Genomic DNA, 10463 nt, shown 5'->3' with positions numbered 1-10463 from the left:
GGAACACAGTTCAGCCTGTAACAGTCTGTATCACCTATTATTAAGAATACTCTGGCTGGGCGCAGTAGCTCTCGCCCACTGTAATCCCAGCACTTTGGGAGGCCGAGGCGGGTGGATCACAAGGTCAAGAGATCGAGACCATCCTGGCCAACATGGTGAAACCCCGTCTCTACTAAAAATACAAAAATTAGCTGGGCGTGGTGGCGCATGCCTGTAGTCCCAGCTACTCGGGGGGCTGAGGCAGGAGAATCACTTGAACCTGGGATGCGGAGGCTGCAGTGAGCCAAGATCATGCCACTGCACTCCAGCCTGGGTGACAGAGTGAGTCTCTGTCTCAAAAAATACATATACACTTTCATTCTTTCATAAATGTTTAGTAAGCTGGGCAGCATGGCACACACATATAGTCCCAGCTACTCAGGAGCCTGAGACAGGAGGATCAATTGAGTCCAGGAATTCTGGGCTATAGTGCACTCTGATGATCCGGTGTCCACACTAAGTTTGGTAACAATGTGGTGTCCCCTGGGAGCATGGGACCACCAGGTTGCCTAAGGAGGGGCAAACCAGCCCAGATCAGAAGCAGAAAAGGTCAAAACTCTCGTGGTGATCATTAATGGGATTAAGCCTGTGAATAGCTATTGCACTCCAACCTGGGCAACACAGCTGAGACCCTACCTCTAAAAATTAAAATGTTTATTAAGCACTTACTCTGAGCCAGCACTATGCTAGATGCTAGGAATACTAAATGAATAAAATAGATCCAAACCTCAACAAGTTAATAGTCGGCTTGAGAAACAGACATAAACAAACAATTATAACAGTGTGTCAGTACAAATAATTAGAATACTGTGTCAGTGTGTAAAAAGCTATGAGAGTTGGAGTTAAGATTTCAGAAAGGGCCGGGCGGGGTGGCTCATGCCTGTAATCCCAGCACTTTGAGAGGCCAAGGGGGGAGGATCACCTGAGGTCAGGAGTTCGAGCCCAGCCTGGCCAATATGATGAAACCCCGTCTCTACTAAAAATGCAAAAATTAGCTGAGCGTGGTGGCGGGCACCTGAAATCACAGCTACTTGGGAGGCTGAGGTAGGAGAATTGCTTGAACTCAGAGGACAAAGTTTGAAGTGAACTGAGATGGTGCCACTGCACTTCAGTCTGGGTGACAGAGCAAGACTCCGTCTCAAAAAAAAAAAAAAAAAAAAAAAGGCTGGGCGCAGTGGCTCAAGCCTATAATCTCAGCACTTTGGGAGGCCGAGATGGGCAGATCAGGAGGTTAGGAGATCGAGACTATCCTGGCTAACACGGTGAAACCCTGTCTCTACTAAAAAATACAAAAAACTAGCCGGGCGAGGTGGCAGGCGCCTGTAGTCCCAGCTACTCGGGAGGCTGAGGCAGGAGAATGGCATAAACTCAGGAGGCGGAACTTGCAGTGAGCTGAGATCCGGCCACTGCACTCCAGCCTGGGCGACAGAGCGAGACTCCATTTCAAAAACAAACAAACAAAAAAAATATATATATATATAATATATATATACACACACACATATATATATTTCAGAAAGGCTTCAAAGAGAGGAGGTTTAAATTGGACTTTGAAGGATAAGGAGGCATTTTTCAGGATAAAATAGGAGACGAGGACATTGAAGGCAAAGGTGGAATACCCAGGAAAGTAGTCTATATGAAGAGATTGTATGATGAAGCTGAAAAGGGCAGTTTAGGACAGATTACAAACAGCCCTGAATGCCATTTAAGCACAGAGCTGAGGGATAGTCAGATTTGTTTTGTTTAAAGACAACTCTGGAGACAGTGGGTAAGGCAGATTGAGGATGGGGATTGTAGTATGGGGATGGATTAGAGAGTGAAGATTTCAAATAGCCAGACTTACCAGCGATTGGAGTTTTCTTGAACATTTTGCCTGTGTTCACTCTGTGATCATTCCAATAACTGGAATCCTTGTGTGTTCCTGTCACCTAATTTCTGCTGGTTCCCCCGATGTGTGTTCACGTGTGCCTCATTTTTTACTTTGTGCTGGACATTGTATTTGAAAACCTGTTCATTAAAATATTTTGAAGCGTAGGACAATTTCTGCCTCTAGAGAGGAATTTTATTTGCTTCTGTCAAGTACCCAGGAGCACTAGAATTCTGGGGTCACAGTAATCCAGATTCAAGGTTGGATATTTTCTAAGCCACTGAAACCAAGCCACAGACCTGTCAGACTATGCAAGGGCTGGTTTGCTTCTGGTTTATCCTTAACCCTAGGGTATAATCCTCTCAGGTCACACCTCAAAACAGGCAGTGGTTTACCAGTATTCCACCTTTGGTAGGCCCCGTACTCCAGCTCCCCCTGCCCAGCCCTACAAAACTTTCAGAAACACAACCCATTCTCTCCATTGCCTCTGCTAAATGGGCAGTTGCCTCCAGGCCCAAGTGGCCCAAATGCTGGGCTCACCTGTCTGGATTCGTGTCCTCTCTGGGATGTTAGCCTAGTAATTCTTTAGTATCTTGTTAGCTCTTTGATGCTTTTCAAATGTTTTGGCTCCTAGTGCAAGAGTTGGTACAATTTACCTAGTCTCCCATTTACTAACAACAGAAGTCCTCTGTTTTCATCTTGGGTCCCTTGCCCAGATGGTGTTTAGCTGGCGCCATGAGCTCAGTCTGCTCTTTGCTGTAGCATAGGGCTGCATATTGGGACGTGTGTCATGGGTCCCTAACCACATCTCTGACCCACTTTCAGCTCGTTGGTTCTGCTTGGGCCTTTCTGGACTCTGTTAACTAGGGAACCTGTCTTTCGTGGATAGGTACCTCTGGATCCTTTCACAATTAGGCCCAATCAAGAGGGACTGGATGTAAAAGTACTTTGTAGGCCGGGCGTAGTGGCTCATGTCTGTAATCCCAGCACTTTGGGAGGCCGAGGCGGGCAGATCACCTGAGGTCAGGAGTTCAAGACCAGCCTGGCCAACGTGGTGAAACCCCGTCTCTACTAAGAAAAAATATAAAATTAGCCAAGCATTGTGGCAGATGCCTGTAATCCAAGCTACTCGGGAGGCTGAGGCAGGAGAATCACTTAAATCCAGGAGGTGGAGGTTGCAGTGAGCCGAGATCGCCCCATTGCACTCCAGCCTGGGCTAAAAAAGGGAAACTCCGTCTCAAAAAAAAGCACTCGGGAGGCTGAGACAGAATTGCTTGAACCTGGGAGGCAGAGGTTGCAGTGAGCCGAGATTGTGCCACTGCACTCCAGCCTGGGCGACAGAGTGAGACTCCGTCTCCAAAAAAAAAAAAAAAAAAAAAAAGTGCTTTGTAAATTCTAGATCTCAGCAGACAGAAGGTTTTCTTAGTGTTGTGCTCTGTTTTGTTTCTGCTGCAAGAGTGTTATGAAATATGTGTCAAAGCCCTTGGCTCTGTCTCACCTACCCAGCACAATGCAAGAGGGATAGGAAAGCCCGGATCAGAAGGGGAGCAGGAGATGGCGGAGGCCTATGGAATAGAGTTACTGGATGTTGCCAAGAGTCTTGGACCCAAAGAAGGGGCTGAAGTGTTAGAACAGGGTATATTGATTTCCATCTGCGTCTGTCCTCTTTCCTGCCAGAGTGTTTGTGCTTCTTGACGACTGTGATCCATAGGCCTGACAAGAGTTCTCTGGGGACCTTGTCCTTTCTCAGATAATTTATCCTGATGAAAAGGCTCATCTGTGCTCCAGAAAGCAGCACTAAACACTGAACTCGGAGCTAGAAGTTCTCTCTGTTCAGGAGCCATGTGCTTTCTGAACCTAAGGCTCTTCATCTATAGAATCTTTGCCTTTTCCTAGGACTAGCTAGGCATCAGGGATATAGCAATGAATAAAACGGACCAAAAACTTTGCCTTGTGAAGCGTATTTCTCAGTGTCATGAAATTCATTCAGGGTTCTCCAGGCCCAAGGGAAAGGGCGGTACCAGCAGGGGAACAGAGGCAGCTTCACTGGTCCAGGAGCAGGGAGCATGCGAATACCACCCTTGCTGGGTGCTACAGCAGAGGCGCTTTCCTCAGCCCAACAGCTCATTGCAGGCATACAAGCAGCTTTGGGGAAAGTGTGAGGAACTCCTCTAAAGCAAGCTTGGAAATAATACTGTCTCCTGAGTGTATAACCGTAATATGACACAAAGTACATAGGAACAAGATTGCAGAGTTACCCTAAGGACTCAGATGGCCAGCCAGACTAAGTAACACTCTGGCCAATGGTTTATCAAAACCAGAAGAAGAATGTGGCGATCAGAAGGATTCACCTCCAGGTACCCATGTGCACGCAATTCTGGAGCACATACCTAGAAGCAGAATTGCTAGGATGGAATTTAACTTATCTTGACTTTACAAGATCATAGTTAAAAGTGGTTGTATCAGGCCGGGCGCGGTGGTTCATGACTGTAATCCCAGCACTTTGGGAGAACAAGCCAGGAGGATCATTTGAGGTCAGGAGTTCAAAACCACCCTGGCCAACATGGTAAAACCCTTGTCTCTACTAAAAATAGAAAAATTAACTGGGCGTGGTGGCACACACCTATAATCCCAGCTACTTGGGAGGTTGAGGCAGAAGAATCTCTTGAACCCAGGAGATAGAGGTTGCAGTGAGCTGAGATCATGCCACTGCACTCCAGCCTGTGTGACTCTGTCTCAAAAAAAAAAGTGGTTGTATACTCCCACCAACACTGGATTGCCTTTGCTCCACATCCACAGCAGTGCTTGATAGTTTTATACTTGTCAATTTTAGAGATTCTTATTGGCTAAAATGTAGTGGCAAGTAATAGTGATTTTAATTCGCATTCTCTAATTATTAATGACATTGCACAGCTTTTTTTTTCGATACAGGGTGTTGCTCTGTTGCACAGGCTGGAGTGCAGAGGTGCAATCATGGCTCACTGCGACCTCAACCTCCTGAGGTCAGGCTTTTCCCACCTTAGCCTCTCAAGTAGCTGGGACTACAGGTATGTGCCACCACACCTGGCTAATTTTCTAATTTTTCATAGAGATGGGGGTCTCCCTATGTTGCTCAAGTTGGTCTCAAACTCTTGGGCTCAAGCAATCCTTCTGCGTCAGCCTCCCAGTGTGCTGGGATTACAGGTGTGAGCTACTGCACCCGGGCTGCACAGCTTTTAACATGTTTATTAGCAATCTGGATTTCTGCTTTTGTGAAGCACCTGCTTAACTCTTTTTTTTTTTTTTTTTTTTTTTTTGAGACGGAGTCTCGCTCTGTCGCCCAGGCTGGAGTGCAGTGGCGCGATCTCCGCTCACTGCAAGCTCCGCCTCCCGGGTTCACGCCATTCTCCTGCCTCAGCCTCCCGAGTAGCTGGGACTACAGGCGCCCACAACCGCGCCCGACTAATTTTTTGTATTTTTAGTAGAGACGGGGTTTCACCGTGGTCTCGATCTCCTGACCTTGTGATCCGCCCGCCTCGGCCTCCCAAAGTGCTGGGATTACAGGCGTGAGCCACCGCGCCCGGCCAACTCTTTTTTTTTTTTTTTTTTTTGAGACGGAGTCTCGCTCTGTCGCCCAGGCTGGAGTGCAGTGGCCGGATCTCAGCTCACTGCAAGCTCCTCCTCCTGGGTTTACGCCATTCTCCTGCCTCAGCCTCCCCAGTAGCTGGGACTACAGGCGCCCGCCACCTCGCCTGGCTAGTTTTTTGTATTTTTTAGTAGAGACGGGGTTTCACCGTGTTAGCCAGGATGGTCTCGATTTCCTGACCTCGTGATCCGCCCGTGTCGGCCTCCCAAAGTGCTGGGATTACAGGCCTGAGCCACCGCGCCCGGCAGCACCTGCTTAACTCTTGAGTCCATCTTTCTTTTAGGTTATCTTTTTCTTAATCTGTAAATTTCAATTTCTCTCAACATGTAAAAACATGCTTAAAAAATTAAAACATTTGTCTTGAGTCCCAAAGTTAGGACAAGTTATTCTAGCCTCCCTTTGTAGCCCCAGTTTGTAGAAAACAGGGTTGAAAAGCAGCATTAGTGGGACCAATAGTGATGGAAATGATCTTTCTTTGGGATCCGTGGAATTTGTTTTCTCACTCTTTTTAAGTTATCTATTCTATAGAAAAATGACCATAGCAACACAAGCTATAATTTTGGGGAGAAAAATTTATGTTCTTAAATTCACATAGTGGTTTCGATTTGTGTAAGAAATTGATAAGGTATATTATATAGTTAAGCAACAATGAATGATGAAGATTCCACTCATCAGAGAAAGTGTGTGTGTGTGTGTGTATACACATACAATGTATCTAGATTACAGTAAGTCAGGGATAAAGTCTACAGTAGAAACTATTCTATATATATATATATATATATATATATATTTTTTTTTTTTTTTTTCCTGAGACGGAGTCTCACTCTGTCACCCAGGCTGGAGTGCAGTGGCTTGCTCTCGACTCACTGCAACCTCTGCCTCCCGGGTTCAAGTGATCCTCTTTCCTAGCCTGCCAAGTAGCTGGGATTACAGGTACCCACGACCATGTCCAGCTAATTTTTGTATTTTTAGTAGAGATGAGGTTTCACCGTGTTAGCCAGGCTGCTCTCGAACTCCTGACCTCAGGTGATCCACCCACCTTGGCCTCCCAAAGTGCTGGGATTACAGGCATGAGCCACTGAGCCTGGCTGATTTGGTTTTTTTTTTAAATTTAATTATTATTTTTTTACAGATAGGATCTCACTCTATCAACCAGGGTGGACTACAGTGACACACAAATAACACTGTAAATGGAACTCCTGGTCTTAAGCCATCCTCCTGCCTCAACCTCCCAAAGTGGTGAGATTACAGGTGTGAGCCACTGCTGCCAGCCAACTTTTTAGTTTTTAATTTTTTAGTTATATATTGCCTCTTGTGTTGAAACATACATACTGCTTTTTGTAAAGAAGCTCAATTATTTTTTAGTATTGATTTGGTATTCAGCAACCTTGCTAAATACCCTTATAATAATTGATCCATACATCCTTTTGGATTTTCTTTTCTTCTCCTTTTTTTTGAGACAGGGTCTTGCTCTTTTGCTCAGGCTGGAGTGCAGTGGTGCAATCACAGCTCACTACAGCCTTGATCTCCTGAGGTCAAGTGATTCCCTCACCTTAGCCTCCTGAGTAGGTGGAACTACAGGTGCCCGCCACCATGCCCAGCTACATTTTTTGGTTTTTAGTAGAGACGAGATCTTGCTATGTTATCAGGCTGGTCTCGAACTGCTTAGTTCAAGCAATCCTCCCGCTTCTGCCTCCCACAGTGCATTGGGATTTTCTATGTATAAAATCATGTAATCTACATATAGTAATAGCTTTGGGCCGGGCGCGGTGGCTCAAGCCTGTAATCCCAGCACTTTGGGAGGCTGAGGCGGGTGGATCACGAGGTCAGGAGATCGAGACCATCCTGGCTAACACGGTGAAACCCCGTCTCTACTAAAAATACAAAAAACTAGCAGGGCGTGGTGGCGGGCGCCTGTAGTCCCAGCTACTTGGGAGGCTGAGGCGGGAGAATGGCGTGAACCCGGGAGGCGGAGCTTGCAGTGAGCCGAGATCACGCCACTGCACTCCAGCCTGGAGACACAGCGAGACTCCGTCTCAAAAAAAAAAAAAAAAAAAAAAAGTAATAGCTTTGTTTCTTCCTTTACAATCCTTACACATTTTAATTCTGTTTCTTGGATATCACACTAGACAGGACCTTTCAGTACCGTAAGAATACATATGGTGAGAGCAGACATCCTCATATCATTACTAGTCTCAAAGGGAAAAAAAGCCTTCAATATTTCATCAAGACTGCCTGCTGTAAGCTTTTTTGCAGCTACCCTTTATCACATTAAAGTTCTCTTCTATTCATAGTCTTGAAGAGTTTTAATTTTAATGGATGTTAAATTTTATCAAAAGCTTTTCCACGTCTATTAGGATAATCATGTAATTTTCCTAACTTATTTGCTTAATACAGAAAATTACATCGATTTTTCAAATGTTAAACCAATCTTGTAATTTTGGAATAAACGTAACTTGGTCAAATGCATTAACCTTTCAAATTATTATTAGACCAAATTTGCCAATGTGTATTTTTAGTATTTGCACATATGTTAATGAGTTAGATTGGCCTATAACCTGCCTATCTTTGTTGGATGTTTGGTATCAACATTATGTCAGCCTTCTAAAATATATTGAGTAGCTGAGTGCGGAGGCCCAGGCAGGCAGATCACCTGAGGTCAGGAGTTCAAAGCCAGCCTGGCCAAGATGGCAAAACCCAGTCTCTACTAAAAATACAAACATTAGCTGGGCATAGTCAGGGGCATCTGTAATCCCAGTTACTCAGGAGGGTGAGGCACGATAATTGCTTGAACCCAGGAGGTGGAGGTTGCAGTGAGCCAAGATCGCGCCACTGCACTCCAGCCTGGGTGACAGAGCGAGACTCCATCTCAAAAAAAAAAAAAAAAAAAAGTGTTGACACAATCTTGGCTCACTGCAGGCTTGACCTCCCATGCTCAAGTGATCCTCCCGCCTCAGCCTCCTGAGAAGCCGGGACCTCAGATGCGTGCCACCATGCCCAGCTAGTTTTCGTAATTTTTTTTCGCAGAGACAGGGTTTCACCAGTTGCTCAGGCTGGTCTCCAACTCCTGACCTCAAACGATCTGCCCGCCTTGCCCTCCCACAGTGCTGGGTTTACAGGTGTAAGCCACCATGCCTGACCTGCACTACCTAATAAAACATTTTTAAAAAAATATCTCGGCTGGGCGCAATGGCTCACGCCTGTAATCCCAACGCTTTGGGAGGCTGAGGTGGGCAGATCACCTGAGATCAGGAGTTCGAGGCCAACCTGGCCAACATGGCGAAAGCCCGTCTCTGCTAAAAATACAAATACAAAAATTAGCAGGGCGTGAGGCTGGCACTGTGGCTACTTGGGAGGCTGAGGTGGGAGGATCACTTGAGATCAGGAGGCAGAGGCTGCAGTAAGCCAAACTTATGCCACTGCACTCCAGCCTGGGCAACAGAGCAAGACTCAGTCTCCAAAAAAAAAAAAAAACTCATTTGAAAATCCATGAGTAAAATTAAAATTTCAAATTTTATTCATTACCATTGCCCAGTTTGCAAAATAAGAAATGATTATTTTTATCATTTCATGCTTTGCCACTGTCAGTTTGAAAGTTACTAACTTTTTTCAAGGCTGGGTGCGGTGGCTCACGCCTGTAGTCCCAGCACTTTGTTTTTTTTTTTTTTTTTTTTTTTTTTTTTTTTTTTTTTTTTTTTTTGAGAGGGAGTCTCGCTCTGTCGCCCGGGCTGGAGTGCAGTGGCCGGATCTCAGCTCACTGCAAGCTCCGCCTCCCGGGTTTACGCCATTCTCCTGCCTCAGCCTCCCGAATAGCTGGGACTACAGGCGCCCGCCACCTCGCCCGGCTAGTTTTTTGTATTATTTTTTTTAGTAGAGACGGGGTTTCACCGTGTTAGCCAGGATGGTCTCGATCTCCTGACCTCGTGATCCGCCCGCCTCGGCCTCCCAGAGTGCTGGGATTACAGGCTTGAGCCACCGCGCCCGGCCTGTCCCAGCACTTTGGGAGGCGGAGGCAGGCAGATCACTTGAGGCCAGGAGTTTGAGACCAGCCAAGGCAATATGGCGAAACTCTGTCTCTACTAAAAATACAAAAATTTTCCAGGCGTGGTGGCACACACCTGTAATCCCAGCTACTCGAGAGGTTGAGGCAGGAGAATCACTTGAACCTGGGAGGTGGAGGTTACAGTGAGCTGAGATCATACCACTGCCCTCCAGCTAGGTGATAGAGCAGAAGAAGAAAAAAAGAAGAGGGCCGGGCGCGGTGGCTCAAGTCTGTAATCCCAGCACTTTGGGAGGCCGAGACGGGCGGATCACAAGGTCAGGAGATCGAGACCATCCTGGCTAACATGGTGAAACCCCGTCTCTACTAAAAATACAAAAAAAACTAGCCGGGCGAGGTGGCGGGCGCCTGTAGTCCCAGCTACTCGGGAGGCTGAGGCAGGAGAATGGCGTAAACCCGGGAAGCGGAGCTTGCAGTGAGCTGAGATCCAGCCACTGCACTCCAGCCTGGGCGACAGAGCAAGACTCCGTCTCAAAAAAAAAAAAAAAAAAAAAAAAGAAAAAAAGAAGAGAAATGAAAGTTATTTGCTTTTTCCATATTCATTTAGTAATTTCTCTAGAATAGTTTTGACCAATTTTTCATTCTGTACTGAATGAAAATATTCTGTGTGGCTGCTGTTCAGTGTAGTAACCACATGTGCTATTGAGCATTTGAAGTGTGGCTAATACAACGAAGAAACTGAATTTTTAATTTTGTTTAATTTTACTTCATTTAAATGTAAATTGATCCTCATGTGACAGCTCTCCTGGCCCCTCAATGTCACATGGCTGGTGGCTACCATATTAGATAGCATAGTTGTAGAAATTATAACTTGCATCCCTTTCTTGTCAATGTCTGGTTTTAACATTATTGTTATCTTCTTCCCAGGCAAT

The sequence above is a fragment of the Macaca fascicularis genome, chromosome 2 (genome assembly GCF_037993035.2).
Source record: "Macaca fascicularis isolate 582-1 chromosome 2, T2T-MFA8v1.1".
Classification (NCBI taxonomy): Eukaryota; Metazoa; Chordata; class Mammalia; order Primates; family Cercopithecidae; genus Macaca; species Macaca fascicularis.
Note: the sequence above shows the minus strand (reverse complement) of the source record.